This window comes from Micropterus salmoides, unplaced genomic scaffold (genome assembly GCF_014851395.1).
Source record: "Micropterus salmoides isolate LMB-PRFRI ecotype aquatic unplaced genomic scaffold, ASM1485139v1 Ms_hic_scaffold_2508, whole genome shotgun sequence".
In the NCBI taxonomy this organism is placed as follows: Eukaryota; Metazoa; Chordata; class Actinopteri; order Centrarchiformes; family Centrarchidae; genus Micropterus; species Micropterus salmoides.
The window spans coordinates 12,887-30,688 of NW_024041716.1; the positions used below are offsets into that span (position 1 = coordinate 12,887).

The 17,802-nt window shown below is 48.9% G+C and overlaps 6 non-coding genes and 3 pseudogenes across 6 annotated transcripts; all 9 read right to left on the reverse strand.

Moving 5' to 3' along the window:
- Positions 1-2,146: 2,146 nt before the first annotated feature.
- Positions 2,147-2,259, reverse strand: LOC119918964. Its single transcript, XR_005447520.1, has one exon. It is a non-coding gene; the product is annotated as a U5 spliceosomal RNA (small nuclear RNA).
- Positions 2,260-3,228: 969 nt separating this feature from the next.
- LOC119918959 lies at positions 3,229-3,409 on the reverse strand (annotated as a pseudogene).
- Positions 3,410-8,843: 5,434 nt separating this feature from the next.
- Positions 8,844-8,956, reverse strand: LOC119918965. The gene has a single exon (XR_005447521.1). It is a non-coding gene; the product is annotated as a U5 spliceosomal RNA (small nuclear RNA).
- A 967-nt stretch (positions 8,957-9,923) lies between these two features.
- On the reverse strand, positions 9,924-10,115 carry LOC119918970. The gene has a single exon (XR_005447525.1). It is a non-coding gene; the product is annotated as a U2 spliceosomal RNA (small nuclear RNA).
- Positions 10,116-10,298: 183 nt separating this feature from the next.
- LOC119918966 lies at positions 10,299-10,411 on the reverse strand. Its single transcript, XR_005447522.1, has one exon. It is a non-coding gene; the product is annotated as a U5 spliceosomal RNA (small nuclear RNA).
- Positions 10,412-11,378: 967 nt separating this feature from the next.
- Positions 11,379-11,568, reverse strand: LOC119918971. The gene has a single exon (XR_005447526.1). It is a non-coding gene; the product is annotated as a U2 spliceosomal RNA (small nuclear RNA).
- A 183-nt stretch (positions 11,569-11,751) lies between these two features.
- On the reverse strand, positions 11,752-11,861 carry LOC119918967 (annotated as a pseudogene).
- Positions 11,862-12,823: 962 nt separating this feature from the next.
- Positions 12,824-13,000, reverse strand: LOC119918960 (annotated as a pseudogene).
- Positions 13,001-16,839: 3,839 nt separating this feature from the next.
- LOC119918968 lies at positions 16,840-16,950 on the reverse strand. The gene has a single exon (XR_005447523.1). It is a non-coding gene; the product is annotated as a U5 spliceosomal RNA (small nuclear RNA).
- Positions 16,951-17,802: the final 852 nt, after the last annotated feature.

The window sequence follows — 17,802 nt, forward strand, 5'->3', positions numbered from 1 at the left end:
CTCCATATCGACGTTTGTGGCCATAACTCCTCCCATTCTCTGTAGTGTTTTAAAAATGGTAGGCCGCATTCCTGTATTAAAAACACGTCAGACTTAAAAGAGTTAAGAAAGGATAAAACAATCTGGGCTCTAACTCTCGACTTCACACTCCTCACATTGATAGTTGAGAAGGTGAGTGTCATGAGTATGGTTAAAATTTGCAGGTATGACATCTTAAAAGACTAAAAAAAAAGGGGGATTTCAAATGTTTAAAAACACAGCAGTTAGTGGATTTCTTGTGAATGGAGCTCTTCCTTCATTCTCATGGGTGAGAGATGACGGGGTTGAGCTCCATTTCCCTTTCGGACTCTAGGAGTTGGCCTCTGACGCAGGGTGCATTGAGCTTTGAGTCCTTAGGGGTTGATTGCAGAGCTATAGTTAAAAAAGAGACTTCATTAGGCGAATTGGAGGGGAAGACTCTGGGCTCCTCCACAGATGAACTGTCTGAGTAGCTCTCAGCTCTTCCCCTCTTTTCCGAGGCTCCAGGAGACTCAGAAGACAATTCTGAAATTAGTCTCTTGGCCGGCTGGGCATTGGGGAGGGGGACATCCTCGCTATCACTCTGTGACTGGCCAAATTTTTGTTCTGAGCCAGTCACTGAGCTAGCTCCGCCTTCTGCCTGCACTGCCACTGCTTCTTCCCTGTTCTCCACTTGTGGGGCAGCTGCAGGCCCCTCCCCTTCTCCCGCCTCTACTGGTCCTTCTCCTCCAATCACAGGATTTGGCGGGAGATTTGAATTCTCCAGCCCAGCCTCTTCAATTAGCTCTCTAACTGCTTCGTCTTGTCCGCCATTTTGTGCCTTTGCTGCCTTTAATTTGTTGGCAAATGACTTAGGGCAATCTCTGAAGAGGTGGTTTGTTTCTCCACAAAGATTGCACTTTCTGCCATTGGTGCATTCCTCGAAAGTATGCCCAATTTCTCTACATTTACCACAAATGATCTGCTGGCACGCTTCTGCCAGGTGCCCATTCTCACCACACTTGCGGCAGAGTTTGGGCTGGCCCTGGTAATGAATGTAGCCCCTGTTGTTTCCCAGAACTATCATGGATGGCAGATGTTTCAGGCCCTGGAAGCCTTGAGGGTCTTGCCATTGTTGGATGGGGACCCTCCAAGCGCAATTCCAGATGCCATCCTCATCTCTCACTTTGGTAGCCTGGCCTTTAACAGTGCAAAATCTGCCCAGCCACAAACAAATGTCATCTGCATTCACAGTCTCATTGAACATTCTGACAATTACCGTTTTAGCGGCATTATCAGTCAGTTTCTCAACATTAAATGCAGTAAACTGGGGTTTTTCATTTTCGAAGCGTGTCCAGAAATCTCTGAACACGGCAGCAGAGACAAAACTCACATCGAAACCTTTTCCAAATGGCAGAGTCAAAATACAATTTATATCCTGCGGGGAGAATTTCAAAATGTTCTGGATCATTTTCCTTGAGAAGTCAAGCCTTGACATAACAAGGGTTTTCCCATCTTTTTCTTTGAATGTAAATCTGACACTGTGGTGCCTCCTCATGCCGGCATGGTTGGCCGCCATGGTGGAGGCACCACAACGTAAAAGTGGTAAAAGAAGCTAAAACACCTAAAAAGTCTAAAACCAAGTCAACTAAAATAAGGTAAAAGAATGCTCTAAAAAGAGCAATAAAATCTACTAAAAATGTTAAAAGGTGAATAAAACACACTTACCTTGTCTTGTTTGGCCTGGTCGAGATGTTATTCCGGCAGAGTACAGGTAAGCAGTCCTCTGAACCAATGAATTCCTTTGTGTGAAACAATTTCAACTACAACAAAGTTGAAATTTTATTCACAAGGAATAATGTGAGTATCCTCCCAAAAACCTGGTAACACTTCGCCACAAACAGGCAAAAGTTTTATCCAGACACAGGAGGCGATCGCAGTCTTAGCCAAAAGGCCGAGAAGCGATAACCCCCGCTGGTTGCTTCCAGCGCCCACCTCCCGGAGCAGTTCTCCCCCTGCCGTGGCGCAGTGGTTTCAACTGCGCATAACAACGGCTGAGTCTCAGCACCTCCTCCCGAGCGCGCCTCGTCGCACCGCTCAACCTTGCCGGGGGCGGCGTTTTATTTCCTTTTCACAAACGCACGAGGCTCGGCCACACGGCAGAGCCTGCCAAAAATAGTTTTAACTCATTGGCGTCCCTCTCCACGGAAGTCTTTAGTAAAAGGCGAAAGACTTGTACGTTATGAAGAGAAACCCGAGTAAGTACGGGCCCCTCCTCCAGAGCCGCCGACGAGCCTAGTCGTCCCGGCCACTACCCTCACGGTAAGCCTCACTCTGCCTCTCGAGTCCCAAGTACCAGGCCACGCCCGTTCCCCTACCCCTCCCCAGGTCATGGCAGGCTCTATCCAATCGGGCTGCGGAGAGACGAAGGCCTGGCTTTTGGACAGAGGCTACCGAACGACTCGGGCTCTTGTAGCCTCTCGATGACGAGTGAGAGAAAGGGAGGGGAAATGTGGCCGATCGCTTCTCGGCCTTTTGGCCAAGACTGCAATGGCCTCCTCTTTCTGGTTAAAACCTTTGCCGGTTTGGGGCTTCGTTTTGTGTCACCAGCTTTTCTGGGAGGAGATTCACCTCATTCCTTGTGAATAAAATTTCAACTTTGCCGTAGCTGAAAAACTTTTGCAACAAGGAATTCATTGGTCCCGAGGACTGCCTACCTGTCCTCTGCCGGACTGCCACCTTGACCAGACCAAAGACGAGAAGGTAAGTGTGTTTTATTCACCGATTTAGCAGTTGTAGCAGGTTTTCTTGCTTCATTTGAGGTGTTTTAGTTTCTTGTATCCTTTCTACGCTGCGGTTCCTCCACCGTGTTGGCCAACCGTGCCGGGCCTACGGAGGCGCCGCAGTGTCCCCTCCCCACCTTCTGAGAGGCTCTATCCAATCGGAGAAATGAAGGCCTGGCTTTTGGACACAGGCTACCGAGCATCCGAAATACTCGGGCTCTCGATGACGAGTGGGAGAAAGGGAGGGGAAGTGCAGGGCACATTTAACAGCCATGCCGGTCCCAAATATCCCCTCGTCGTCTGCCAATCATAAAGTGCAAATCTCGCTGCCTTCTTCGAGGCTTCAGCTGGCCGCCCCCCCTCGACTGGCGCCTTTTTCGGGCCGGCGTCCGGCAGAGCGACGAACCTCTGCGTTTGGGTCAGTATTTTGGTTTTACACAAGGCAGGAGAAGGGTGCACCGCCCCCGGAGGCACTGCAATACCGGGTCGATGCGTGGAGTGGACGGAGCAAGCCCCTCGTCTCAGCTCCCGGTGCTAAAAATCCATTTAATATGTTGCCCCCTTATAGGGGACATATCAGATATTAAACTGATAAGAACAGATTTTTTTTTTTTTTTTGGAAAATATAATTTATTTGTGACATAAACATTCAATACACACATTTCAGTACTTCATCCCACCTATATTAATCCCACATCCAACACAAAACAACAATCCTCCCCCTCGGCATCTCTATACACAGTGTCCCTTTGTTACCTTAATTAGTAAAAAAAAAAAAAAAAAAACGACATCAACAAAACACAAGGTATACATCAATAACTCATGGAACCCAGTTCTCGAGCCCTCTCTTTTTTTCTTTTTTTCCCATTACGATGCATGGCATGTATGCATGAAGAGACCATAACAAAACCACTCCCATAACCATCATAATAAATCCACAACACCTTCTGTTGACCTCTATGAATTACCATAAATCATTTTCCATCTGTCTTTGATCGAGTCAATACCCCATTTTCTGATCTCTAATTGGTATCGCCTCTCTATTGAGTCTTCAATGCTCTTTATAGTTCCCAACACTGACCACTTGCTTCCTCCATTTAGCCCATCACATCTTACCTCCCACAACTTGTACTTTACTATAGATACGAGAAGCACTACTTTATGCAGTTTCTCCCTCTCCATATTAAATTCCATGTAAAGAACCCCTTCCCATGTCATATCCCTCAAAGACAAAACTTTTTACCCAACCCCTCCCAAATTTGTTGTGCGAAAAAACACTCAAATAATGCATGTTCCACCGTTTCTTTTCCCAAACATCCCTCTCTTGGACAGTACTTACTTCTTGTTAGGCCGTGATTAAACAAGGTGTTTCTTACTGCTAATCTCCTGTGAAGCACCAACCAATTAAAATCTTTCAACTGATTGTCCAACTGCTTAAACTGTGTTCTCTTCCATACTTCAGAAGGAATATGAACAGTTTCTCTTGGGTTGAACCTGGCCATCAATTCCTCATACAGTTTTCTATGATTGAGTACTAAATGACTATCCCAACACTCCTTGTACTTCTTTGCCCAACTGATTATTCCTTTATAGTACAAAGGCATAACCTCAGCTTTGGGAGACCTGTTATCCCATGCTACCCCTAAGGGCCTCAAATGCATAGCAAGCCAAAATTTCATTAAAGAGTGACATTTATGTTTTGGAGGTGACATAGTTATTTTACAGATATTTGAAAAAAAAATCACGTTCAACTTCAACCTGACATTTGGCATGTCTTTACCTCCTCTCTCAATGGCTGGTACATTATTTCTCTTTTAATATATTCATACCCTCCCCACATGAAATTAAACAACATCCTTTGCAACTTTAAGCAAATCATTGCCGTCATGGGAAAAACACATGCCACATGAAGTAAGGCTGGCAATATATCGGCTTTTATAGCTAGGACTTTGCCACTGAATGACAGTTTTCTCAATTTCCACATGTTGAGCTTTGATAGCACTTTAGCTAATCTTACCTCCCAATTACTTTCAACATCATCCTTATTACCAAAGGATATACCCAATAATGTCATCGGCCCCGCGCACAGGGCAAGCCCATATGGCTTGTCATTCCTATCCTTCCACCTTCCCAGATATTTAATCAGTGACTTCCCTTTATTAATCCTAGACCCTGAAGCACTCGAGAACACTTCAATAACATTAATAGCTTCCTTTAAACAAAAGTCATTTTCTAAATACAATACAGTGTCGTCTGCAAACTGAGATATAACCAATGTTTCCCCACCTGGCAACGGTAGACCCCTGATTTTAGCATTTTTTCTAATTGCACATGCCAAAATTTCAATAAACACAACATACAAAGGGGCTGATGCAGGGCACCCCTGCCTGACGCCCCTGGTTTGCTTAAACAAAACTCCCATGTTGCCATTGACATTAACTCTACTTCCTACCTCTGTGTATAAAATCTTCAGCCAACTTCTAAATCTTTTACCAAACCCAAATCTTTCCAAAATCCTAAATAAAAATTTGTGATTGACCCTATCAAAAGCTTTTTCCTGATCAAGACTGAGCACAATAAGGGGAAAATTTCTATCCTCGGAATAGGCTAGTACATCTCTGTGCATTTGCAGATTCCATTGTATCTGTCTGCCTTGTACTGCACAAGTTTGATCCAGTCCTATAATGAACTCCAAGGCGGATACCAACCTGTTTGTTAGAATTTTACTAAAAATCTTATAATCTGTGCACAACATCGTTAAGGGTCTGTAGTTGGATATATCTCGAACGTCCCCTTTTTTATATAGCAGGGAAATCACCCCCTCTCTCATTGTGCTCCCCATTATCCCAGATGTGCAAATGAAAGTAAACAAATCTAACAACTGAGGCCCAATATCTTCCCAGAAAACCAAGTAAAATTCTTTTGTAAGTCCATCCACTCCTGGCACCTTCCCTTTCTTTAAAGACTGAAGCGCCTTCAAAATTTCTTCCAATTGTATGTCTTTATCCAACTCTAGTTTCAGATAGTCGGGGATTGAGCTATCTACATTATTCAACAGCAGTGAACCCTTACTATAATCTACTATTTCTGCGCTAAAAAACTTGGAATAATTACCCGAAGCAATTTCTACCAGCCCTTCCGGATCGTCAATTTCCTCCCCTCGTTCATTTAGAAGGGAGGCTATTCTCCTTCTCTTTGCCCGTACTTTAGACTGCTTGAAAAAATAGGATGAACATTTCTCATCCTTTTCCCATTTTTCATCAAGACTCCTGAATTTATAAGCCTCAGCCCTCTTATGAAAAAATAGCCTCTGCTCGTTTTGCCAGCGTTTCAATAATTCCTCATCTATGCGCTCACCAGTGTTTTGTTGTGCCATTAAATTTTCTATTGATTTTTGCAATTGATAATATTCTTTAAACTCCGCTTTTCTGGATTCTTTTGAGTACACCTGTATGTAATGTTTAATACGGACCTTTGTGCTTTCCCACCATCCAGATACATTACCATAAAACATCTTCATTTTAATGCACTCCTTGAAGAAACTCCTGAACCCTACCCTAAACTGCCGGGCTCCAAGAATACTGTTATTCAATTTCCAGTACCCTTTCCCAAAACATGTCACCTTCAGGTTTAATACAACAGAGAGCATGTTGTGATCTGAGTAGAAAACAGGTGACACTTGTGCCTCAAACACCTGAAAATCTAACGGACAAAAAATATAATCTATTCTACTCCGTGCCCCTCTACTGTTTCCCCATGTGAAACCAGGGTCATCAGAGTTAAAACTCCTAAAACTATCAACTAAACTGTACTTTTTTACCAAACTATGGAAGTTAACTCCCATGTTTTTGCCCTCACTAGGAGAGTTGAAATCACCTCCAACGATTACATGACGATTGGTCATGAAAACGGTGTCTAACTTAAGAAATAGCTCATTTCGTTCTTTTGGTGCAGCATGGGCATATATATTTACCACTCTTAAACTCTTACCCTTCCAGTCAACATCTGTGACCAAAACCCTCCCCTGTATCACAGAAAAACTCCCGACTATTTTAACTTCCACATTCCCACTTAACGTCCCCACCCCAGATGAGTGAACACCCCCAATGCTCCATCTAGAGTCCCCTTTAACCCACTCTTTTGTGAACCCCTTCACATCCTCCACAGTCTTTAGGTGGACCTCTTGCAAGAGGCACAAAGAAAAATCCACTGAACTTAAATGAGAAAAAACTACTGCTCTCTTTGATGCATTTCTCAACCCCCTCACATTTATAGTTAATATATGAAATAAAGACAGACTATGCAAAAAAAAGAAAAATGGAGGAAGTGACAGAAAAAAAAGGAGCCCAAAACAGTATGCTCACTCACGTTGCTCTTTCCACCAATCATGGCAGAAAGTCCTCCTCATCTGGCTCCTTCAGTGGGAAAGAGCACTCTGAACTGGAAGGGCTATCTTCTGAGAGTACGGGGCAGCTTCTCGGGGCAGGAGGAGCATCCGAGGAGAATACAGCTATGCAGGGAGGCTCTCCTGGGACACCGCTGGCTGGAACCTTACTACTGGACGATGCAGTCATGCCTTTCTGGGTTAACGCCTCCCCAGCTTCCTCACTCTCCAGGCAATCGTCCACAGCTGCCGCAGCGCTGCCCCCCTCCTTTGCCGCATTGTCAGTGATCTCATGCACCTGTCCAGTCTCCTTTCCCTCCTGCATTTCTTCCCAAACCTCAGAAACAAGTACCCCAAACCTGTTCGCCTCAACGAGCAGAGGAGAGGATGGTGGTGAAAGCAACAAGCTCGTCTTTGCCCTCTTTCTCTTACTTTTTCCTCCTTTCTTCCCCGCGACCCACTCAATAACAGAAGAAGCCTCCTCCAAACTCTCAGCTTCCCCCCCCTGCTTCCCCCAGGCGTCCTCGCTCTCTGCCTGGACTGACACCACCTCCGGTGCATCTGCCCCCTTTGTCTCCACCACTCCTCCCGTGAGCTCGGCAATTACGTCCTCAATTGCTCTTAAGGATGTGGAGCGTGGGTCGTCACATGCGGGTCCATCCCTGTGTTGCGCACCTGGGGCCACCGACTCCCGTCTGGCAGCACGTGCATACGAAGACCCCACTTCTGGGCAATGCCCAAATAAATGTCCTTCCAGCCCACATAAACTACATTTTTTTGGCTGATCACAATTTCTCATGGTGTGTCCCAAACTATCACAGTTTCTGCACCGCACCTGTCTGCAAGACCTTGCCAGGTGTCCATATGAAGCACATTGCCTGCAGTACAGCGGCTGACCCCCATAGACTAGGAAACCTCTATGGGAGCCAATGGTGAAGGTAGCGGGGGATGGCAAAAACCATCATAACCATTCGGGTCTTCCTTCAGCATGACCCGGAATTGCCGTTTTCCGGTCCATATCCCCAGCACATCCTTAATGTCTCCCATACTTGTTAACACAGTCACGTACCTGGCAAGAAAATACCTGGTTGCTTCCTCTGACACCCAAGGGTTGTAAATGTGCACAGTCACAATGCGCTCACCAGTACGACACAGGCTGAGCACCCTGAAGTTTTTCAGCAATCCGTCTGCCAATCGAAGTGCTAATCCTTTCACCTCCTCCATCTTGGTAACGGTGTAAAACGTGACGTCGTAATACTTGTCCGTGGCGTTTTTCTGCAGACACAGAAGGTCGTCAATCTTGAGGCACAGAGCTCCAAACAGAATGGCTTGTCCAAAAATCTTTCTCTCCATTAACTCGTCGGTACTGTTCCACACAAACCTAAGCGTATTTTTCAGCACGGCATGCACCTGCTGTGAGTTAGCTGACGATATCATTGTAGACTGTCAACAGATCCTCCTCTTACTCAATCTTAGCCAAAAGGCCGAGAAGCGATAACCCCCGCTGGTTGCTTCCAGCGCCCACCTCCCGGAGCAGTTCTCCCCCTGCCGTGGCGCAGTGGTTTCAACTGCGCATAACAACGGCTGAGTCTCAGCACCTCCTCCCGAGCGCGCCTCGTCGCACCGCTCAACCTTGCCGGGGGCGGCGTTTTATTTCCTTTTCACAAACGCACGAGGCTCGGCCACACGGCAGAGCCTGCCAAAAATAGTTTTAACTCATTGGCGTCCCTCTCCACGGAAGTCTTTAGTAAAAGGCGAAAGACTTGTACGTTATGAAGAGAAACCCGAGTAAGTACGGGCCCCTCCTCCAGAGCCGCCGACAGCCTAGTCGTCCCGGCCACTACCCTCACGGTAAGCCTCACTCTGCCTCTCGAGTCCCAAGTACCAGGCCACGCCCGTTCCCCTACCCCTCCCCAGGTCATGGCAGGCTCTATCCAATCGGGCTGCGGAGAGACGAAGGCCTGGCTTTTGGACAGAGGCTACCGAACGACTCGGGCTCTTGTAGCCTCTCGATGACGAGTGAGAGAAAGGGAGGGGAAATGTGGCCGATCGCTTCTCGGCCTTTTGGCCAAGACTGCAATGGCCTCCTCTTTCTGGTTAAAACCTTTGCCGGTTTGGGGCTTCGTTTTGTGTCACCAGCTTTTCTGGGAGGAGATTCACCTCATTCCTTGTGAATAAAATTTCAACTTTGCCGTAGCTGAAAAACTTTTGCAACAAGGAATTCATTGGTCCCGAGGACTGCCTACCTGTCCTCTGCCGGACTGCCACCTTGACCAGACCAAAGACGAGAAGGTAAGTGTGTTTTATTCACCGATTTAGCAGTTGTAGCAGGTTTTCTTGCTTCATTTGAGGTGTTTTAGTTTCTTGTATCCTTTCTACGCTGCGGTTCCTCCACCGTGTTGGCCAACCGTGCCGGGCCTACGGAGGCGCCGCAGTGTCCCCTCCCCACCTTCTGAGAGGCTCTATCCAATCGGAGAAATGAAGGCCTGGCTTTTGGACACAGGCTACCGAGCATCCGAAATACTCGGGCTCTCGATGACGAGTGGGAGAAAGGGAGGGGAAGTGCAGGGCACATTTAACAGCCATGCCGGTCCCAAATATCCCCTCGTCGTCTGCCAATCATAAAGTGCAAATCTCGCTGCCTTCTTCGAGGCTTCAGCTGGCCGCCCCCCCTCGACTGGCGCCTTTTTCGGGCCGGCGTCCGGCAGAGCGACGACCTCTGCGTTTGGGTCAGTATTTTGGTTTTACACAAGGCAGGAGAAGGGTGCACCGCCCCCGGAGGCACTGCAATACCGGGTCGATGCGTGGAGTGGACGGAGCAAGCCCCTCGTCTCAGCTCCCGGTGCTAAAAATCCATTTAATATGTTGCCCCCTTATAGGGGACATATCAGATATTAAACTGATAAGAACAGATACTACACTTGATCTTAGCCAAAAGGCCGAGAAGCGATAACCCCCGCTGGTTGCTTCCAGCGCCCACCTCCCGGAGCAGTTCTCCCCCTGCCGTGGCGCAGTGGTTTCAACTGCGCATAACAACGGCTGAGTCTCAGCACCTCCTCCCGAGCGCGCCTCGTCGCACCGCTCAACCTTGCCGGGGGCGGCGTTTTATTTCCTTTTCACAAACGCACGAGGCTCGGCCACACGGCAGAGCCTGCCAAAAATAGTTTTAACTCATTGGCGTCCCTCTCCACGGAAGTCTTTAGTAAAAGGCGAAAGACTTGTACGTTATGAAGAGAAACCCGAGTAAGTACGGGCCCCTCCTCCAGAGCCGCCGACGAGCCTAGTCGTCCCGGCCACTACCCTCACGGTAAGCCTCACTCTGCCTCTCGAGTCCCAAGTACCAGGCCACGCCCGTTCCCCTACCCCTCCCCAGGTCATGGCAGGCTCTATCCAATCGGGCTGCGGAGAGACGAAGGCCTGGCTTTTGGACAGAGGCTACCGAACGACTCGGCTCTTGTAGCCTCTCGATGACGAGTGAGAGAAAGGGAGGGGAAATGTGGCCGATCGCTTCTCGGCCTTTTGGCCAAGACTGCAATGGCCTCCTCTTTCTGGTTAAAACCTTTGCCGGTTTGGGGCTTCGTTTTGTGTCACCAGCTTTTCTGGGAGGAGATTCACCTCATTCCTTGTGAATAAAATTTCAACTTTGCCGTAGCTGAAAAACTTTTGCAACAAGGAATTCATTGGTCCCGAGGACTGCCTACCTGTCCTCTGCCGGACTGCCACCTTGACCAGACCAAAGACGAGAAGGTAAGTGTGTTTTATTCACCGATTTAGCAGTTGTAGCAGGTTTTCTTGCTTCATTTGAGGTGTTTTAGTTTCTTGTATCCTTTCTACGCTGCGGTTCCTCCACCGTGTTGGCCAACCGTGCCGGGCCTACGGAGGCGCCGCAGTGTCCCCTCCCCACCTTCTGAGAGGCTCTATCCAATCGGAGAAATGAAGGCCTGGCTTTTGGACACAGGCTACCGAGCATCCGAAATACTCGGGCTCTCGATGACGAGTGGGAGAAAGGGAGGGGAAGTGCAGGGCACATTTAACAGCCATGCCGGTCCCAAATATCCCTCGTCGTCTGCCAATCATAAAGTGCAAATCTCGCTGCCTTCTTCGAGGCTTCAGCTGGCCGCCCCCCCTCGACTGGCGCCTTTTTCGGGCCGGCGTCCGGCAGAGCGACGAACCTCTGCGTTTGGGTCAGTATTTTGGTTTTACACAAGGCAGGAGAAGGGTGCACCGCCCCCGGAGGCACTGCAATACCGGGTCGATGCGTGGAGTGGACGAGCAAGCCCCTCGTCTCAGCTCCCGGTGCTAAAATCCATTTAATATGTTGCCCCCTTATAGGGGACATATCAGATATTAAACTGATAAGAACAGATACTACACTTGATCTTAGCCAAAAGGCCGAGAAGCGATAACCCCCGCTGGTTGCTTCCAGCGCCCACCTCCCGGAGCAGTTCTCCCCCTGCCGTGGCGCAGTGGTTTCAACTGCGCATAACAACGGCTGAGTCTCAGCACCTCCTCCCGAGCGCGCCTCGTCGCACCGCTCAACCTTGCCGGGGGCGGCGTTTTATTTCCTTTTCACAAACGCACGAGGCTCGGCACACGGCAGAGCCTGCCAAAATAGTTTTAACTCATTGGCGTCCCTCTCCACGGAAGTCTTTAGTAAAAGGCGAAAGACTTGTACGTTATGAAGAGAAACCCAGTAAGTACGGGCCCCTCCTCCAGAGCCGCCGACGAGCCTAGTCGTCCCGGCCACTACCCTCACGGTAAGCCTCACTCTGCCTCTCGAGTCCCAAGTACCAGGCCACGCCCGTTCCCCTACCCCTCCCCAGGTCATGGCAGGCTCTATCCAATCGGGCTGCGGAGAGACGAAGGCCTGGCTTTGGACAGAGGCTACCGAACGACTCGGGCTCTTGTAGCCTCTCGATGACGAGTGAGAGAAAGGGAGGGGAAATGTGGCCGATCGCTTCTCGGCCTTTTGGCCAAGACTGCAATGGCCTCCTCTTTCTGGTTAAAACCTTTGCCGGTTTGGGGCTTCGTTTTGTGTCACCAGCTTTTCTGGGAGGAGATTCACCTCATTCCTTGTGAATAAAATTTCAACTTTGCCGTAGCTGAAAAACTTTTGCAACAAGGAATTCATTGGTCCCGAGGACTGCCTACCTGTCCTCTGCCGGACTGCCACCTTGACCAGACCAAAGACGAGAAGGTATGTGTTTTATTCACCGATTTAGCAGTTGTAGCAGGTTTTCTTGCTTCATTTGAGGTGTTTTAGTTTCTTGTATCCTTTCTACGCTGCGGTTCCTCCACCGTGTTGGCCAACCGTGCCGGGCCTACGGAGGCCGCAGTGTCCCCTCCCCACCTTCTGAGAGGCTCTATCCAATCGGAGAAATGAAGGCCTGGCTTTTGGACACAGGCTACCGAGCATCCGAAATACTCGGGCTCTCGATGACGAGTGGGAGAAAGGGAGGGAAGTGCAGGGCACATTTAACAGCCATGCCGGTCCCAAATATCCCCTCGTCGTCTGCCAATCATAAAGTGCAAATCTCGCTGCCTTCTTCGAGGCTTCAGCTGGCCGCCCCCCCTCGACTGGCGCCTTTTTCGGGCCGGCGTCCGGCAGAGCGACGAACCTCTGCGTTTGGGTCAGTATTTGGTTTTACACAAGGCAGGAGAAGGGTGCACCCCCCCGGAGGCACTGCAATACCGGTCGATGCGTGGAGTGGACGGAGCAAGCCCCTCGTCTCAGCTCCCGGTGCTAAAAATCCATTTAATATGTTGCCCCCTTATAGGGGACATATCAGATATTAAACTGATAAGAACAGATTTTTTTTTTTTTGAGAAAAATTTTATTGACACTCAATTCAAACATGATTCATAATATGTCAATTCCAAGTTACCTTTTAAAATACAACATCAATAAATAGATAAATGTTCTCTGTAAAACAACATTTAAAAAAAGTGTTTAAAATGCATTACAGATAACGTCATAAATTAAAGGTATAAAATGGTTTTCAGCTTGTCCATGTCTGTGAGTGTCTGTTAAAAAGTCTTCAAAGCGGAGTGCATTTGTTAAAATAAAACTCACAAAAAATAAATGGATAATAAAAGCTCTTCTCCAAGTCCACTGTTGTGCAGGAGTGTAGTGAGTCCCTATCAAAGGGGAACTCATTCAGCTCCCCCAAAAGATTTGGACTCTCGGGATCTTGTGCAGGCGCTCAGAGGAGACCCTCACCCTGTAGCTCCTTCCCACCAACCTCACCCGGAGGGTCAGGCCGCCGCTGCCTTGAACTTTCCTTGTGTGGCTCCGGCTCCTCCGTCCGAATGGGCACAGAGGCGATTCTTCTTTGTGGCTGTGTCCTAGGCCCGCCGCCTGCAGCTCTGGCCGTTTGGACCGTTGCTGCGGCCATCCGGATCACAGCCACGGGGGGATCTGCATGTGCTTTCTTGCCAGCAAGTTTCTGAGGTCCATATGGCGTCTTTGATGGCGGCTAGGGTGAGCCACTGTTTGGCAAATGTACGTGCTGGTATCTGATTTCCTTGGCTCACCCCGTACAGCACCAGCTGTGGTGTGAGGACCTCCCTTGCTGGCAAGTACGGGAATTGCAAGGAGCCGGCCGTTGCCCACTGTTCTACGGCAGCGCTGCACTCCCGAGCAGATGCCTTACCGACTCAGGCGCGCCACAACCTGGTCGGGGGCAAGTTGAGTGCGCCGACATGCCCCGGGAGTGCATTACGGACCTGACTGGGAGGATCTCATGAGCCACCATCCATGACAGGTCCCGGAGTCTGTTTGGAAGAGCTGGATGGTTCACGTTGCGCCAAACTGTTGAGGGCTCGCCGAATGCAAGCCCGCGCACTGGACTCACTGGTTCCCGCTCCTGCACAACAGAAATGAGAGAGCGGTGAGTGGTTAAAACCTGCAACTCCTCCTGCTCAAGGTTAAAATGCCTTAAAAATGACTGGATAAAAGCATAGGCTGGTGGCAGGTTAAAAGACACTGGTACTTTGAGACTTGTGGGTAAGATCTTAAGTTTTCTGAGGTAGGACCCCATCCAGAACCGTGTCATTGCTGCGGTCTTGGGGTTTCTGGATGGGGCTGTGGCGGTTGCCATGTGTGCTGTGTATCTGCTTCCTAGGAACAAGTGCAGGTCTGGCACTCCTTTTCCTCCTTTCTCCTTTGGCTTCTTCATCACGCTTCGTCTCAGTCTTTCCCACTTGGAGCCCCACAAAAAATAAAAGATGGCTCGTTCCAGGTCTAAGATCACTCTCCTAGGCGGGATAAAAACAGAACTGATGAGTAAAAGCAAAGGTAAAATCACTGCTTTGATGATTAAAACCTTTCCTTCTAAAGTCAGTCCTCTAAGTGTCCAGTACCCTAGTCTCTGCCTGACTTTCCCTACTATGTCTGCCCAATTTGTTTTCCCCTCCCCCTCCCTATCAAACCTGATCCCAAGTATTTTTTGGTCAGTCTGGGTCACAGTCAGGGGGAGTCCTGTCGTCTCAGTCGCTGTCCACGGTCCATAAAAATGGGCTTGGGTCTTGCTTCTGTTCAGCTTTGACCCAGAGGCCTGTCCGAACCAGTCAGTCAAGTCCAGCGTCCTGTTGACAGATAAAAGGTCAGTGCATAAAATGTTGATGTCGTCCATATATAAAATACATTTTGTCTCGAGTCCCCCCTCCCTGGGACTCCTACCCCATGGATTCGTTGGTCCCTTCTCAAGGTCTGTGCCAGTGGTTCTATACAGATAACGTAGAGGAGGGCAGATAACGGATCAAAAAAAAAAAGGGGGGGATTTCAAATGTTTAAAAACCAGCAGTTAGTGGATTTCTTGTGAATGGAGCTCTTCCTTCATTCTCATGGGTGAGAGATGACGGGGTTGAGCTCCATTTCCCTTTCGGACTCTAGGAGTTGGCCTCTGACGCAGGGTTGCATTGAGCTTTGAGTCCTTAGGGGTTGATTGCAGAGCTATAGTTAAAAAAGAACTTCATTAGGCGAATTGGAGGGGAAGACTCTGGGCTCCTCCACAGATGAACTGTCTGAGTAGCTCTCAGCTCTTCCCCTCTTTCCGAGGCTCCAGGAGACTCAGAAGACAATTCTGAAATTAGTCTCTTGGCCGGCTGGGCATTGGGAGGGGGACATCCTCGCTATCACTCTGTGACTGGCCAAATTTTTGTTCTGAGCCAGTCACTGAGCTAGCTCCGCCTTCTGCCTGCACTGCCACTGCTTCCTCCCTGTTCTCCACTTGTGGGGCAGCTGCAGGCCCCCCCTTCTCCCGCCTCTACTGGTCCTTCTCCTCCAATCACAGGATTTGGCGGGAGATTTGAATTCTCCAGCCCAGCCCTTCAATTAGCTCTCTAACTGCTTCGTCTTGTCCGCCATTTTGTGCCTTTGCTGCCTTTAATTTGTTGGCAAACGACTTAGGGCAATCTCTGAAGAGGTGGTTGTTTCTCCACAAAGATTGCACTTTCTGCCATTGGTGCATTCCTCGAAAGTATGCCCAATTTCTCTACATTTACCACAAATGATCTGCTGGCACGCTTCTGCCAGGTGCCCATTCTCACCACACTTGCGGCAGAGTTTGGGCTGGCCCTGGTAATGAATTAGCCCCTTTGTTGTTTCCCAGAACTATCATGGATGGCAGATGTTTCAGGCCCTGGAAGCCTTGAGGGTCTTGCCATTGTTGGATGGGGACCCTCCAAGCGCAATTCCAGATGCCATCCTCATCTCTCACTTTGGTAGCCTGGCCTTTAACAGTGCAAAATCTGCCCAGCCACAAACAATGTCATCTGCATTCACAGTCTCATTGAACATTCTGACAATTACCGTTTTAGCGGCATTATCAGTCAGTTTCTCAACATTAAATGCAGTAAACTGGGGTTTTCATTTTCGAAGCGTGTCCAGAAATCTCTGAACACGGCAGCAGAGACAAAACTCACATCGAAACCTTTTCCAAATGGCAGAGTCAAATACAATTTATATCCTGCGGGAGAATTTCAAAATGTTCTGGATCATTTTCCTTGAGAAGTCCAGCCTTGACATAACAAGGGTTTTCCCATCTTTTTCTTTGAATGTAAATCTGACACTGTGGTGCCTCCTCATGCCGGCATGGTTGGCCGCCATGGTGGAGGCACCACAACGTAAAAGTGGTAAAAAAGAAGCTAAAACACCTAAAACAGTCTAAAACCAAGTCAACTAAAATAAGGTAAAGAATGCTCTAAAAAGAGCAATAAAATCTACTAAAAATGTTAGAAAGGTGAATAAAACACACTTACCTTGTCTTGTTTGGCCTGGTCGAGATGTTATTCCGGCAGAGTACAGGTAAGCAGTCCTCTGAACCAATGAATTCCTTTGTTGAAATAATTTCAACTACAACAAAGTTGAAATTTTCACAAGGAATAATGTGAGTATCCTCCCAAAAACCTGGTAACACTTCGCCACAAACAGGCAAAAGTTTTATCCAGACACAGGAGGCGATCGCAGTCTTAGCCAAAAGGCCGAGAAGCGATAACCCCCGCTGGTTGCTTCCAGCGCCCACCTCCCGGAGCAGTTCTCCCCCTGCCGTGGCGCAGTGGTTTCAACTGCGCATAACAACGGCTGAGTCTCAGCACCTCCTCCCGAGCGCGCCTCGTCGCACCGCTCAACCTTGCCGGGGGCGTTTTATTTCCTTTTCACAAACGCACGAGGCTCGCCACACGGCAGAGCCTGCCAAAAATAGTTTTAACTCATTGGCGTCCCTCTCCACGGAAGTCTTTAGTAAAAGGCGAAAGACTTGTACGTTATGAGAGAAACCCGAGTAAGTACGGGCCCCTCCTCCAGAGCCGCCGACGAGCCTAGTCGTCCCGGCCACTACCCTCACGGTAAGCCTCACTCTGCCTCTCGAGTCCCAAGTACCAGGCCACGCCCGTTCCCCTACCCCTCCCCAGGTCATGGCAGGCTCTATCCAATCGGGCTGCGGAGAGACGAAGGCCTGGCTTTGGACAGAGGCTACCGAACGACTCGGGCTCTTGTAGCCTCTCGATGACGAGTGAGAGAAAGGGAGGGAAATGTGGCCGATCGCTTCTCGGCCTTTTGGCCAAGACTGCAATGGCCTCCTCTTTCTGGTTAAAACCTTTGCCGGTTTGGGGCTTCGTTTTGTGTCACCAGCTTTTCTGGGAGGAGATTCACCTCATTCCTTGTGAATAAAATTTCAACTTTGCCGTAGCTGAAAAACTTTTGCAACAAGGAATTCATTGGTCCCGAGGACTGCCTACCTGTCCTCTGCCGGACTGCCACCTTGACCAGACCAAAGACGAGAAGGTAAGTGTGTTTTATTCACCGATTTAGCAGTTGTAGCAGGTTTTCTTGCTTCATTTTAGGTGTTTTAGTTTCTTGTATCCTTTCTACGCTGCGGTTCCTCCACCGTGTTGGCCAACCGTGCCGGGCCTACGGAGGCGCCGCAGTGTCCCCTCCCCACCTTCTGAGAGGCTCTATCCAATCGGAGAAATGAAGGCCTGCTTTTGGACACAGGCTACCGAGCATCCGAAATACTCGGGCTCTCGATGATGAGTGGAAAAAAGGGAGGGGAAGTGCAGGCACATTTAAGCCATGCCGGTCCCAAATACCCCTCTCGTCTGCCAATCATAAAGTGCAAATCTCGCTGCCTTCTTCGA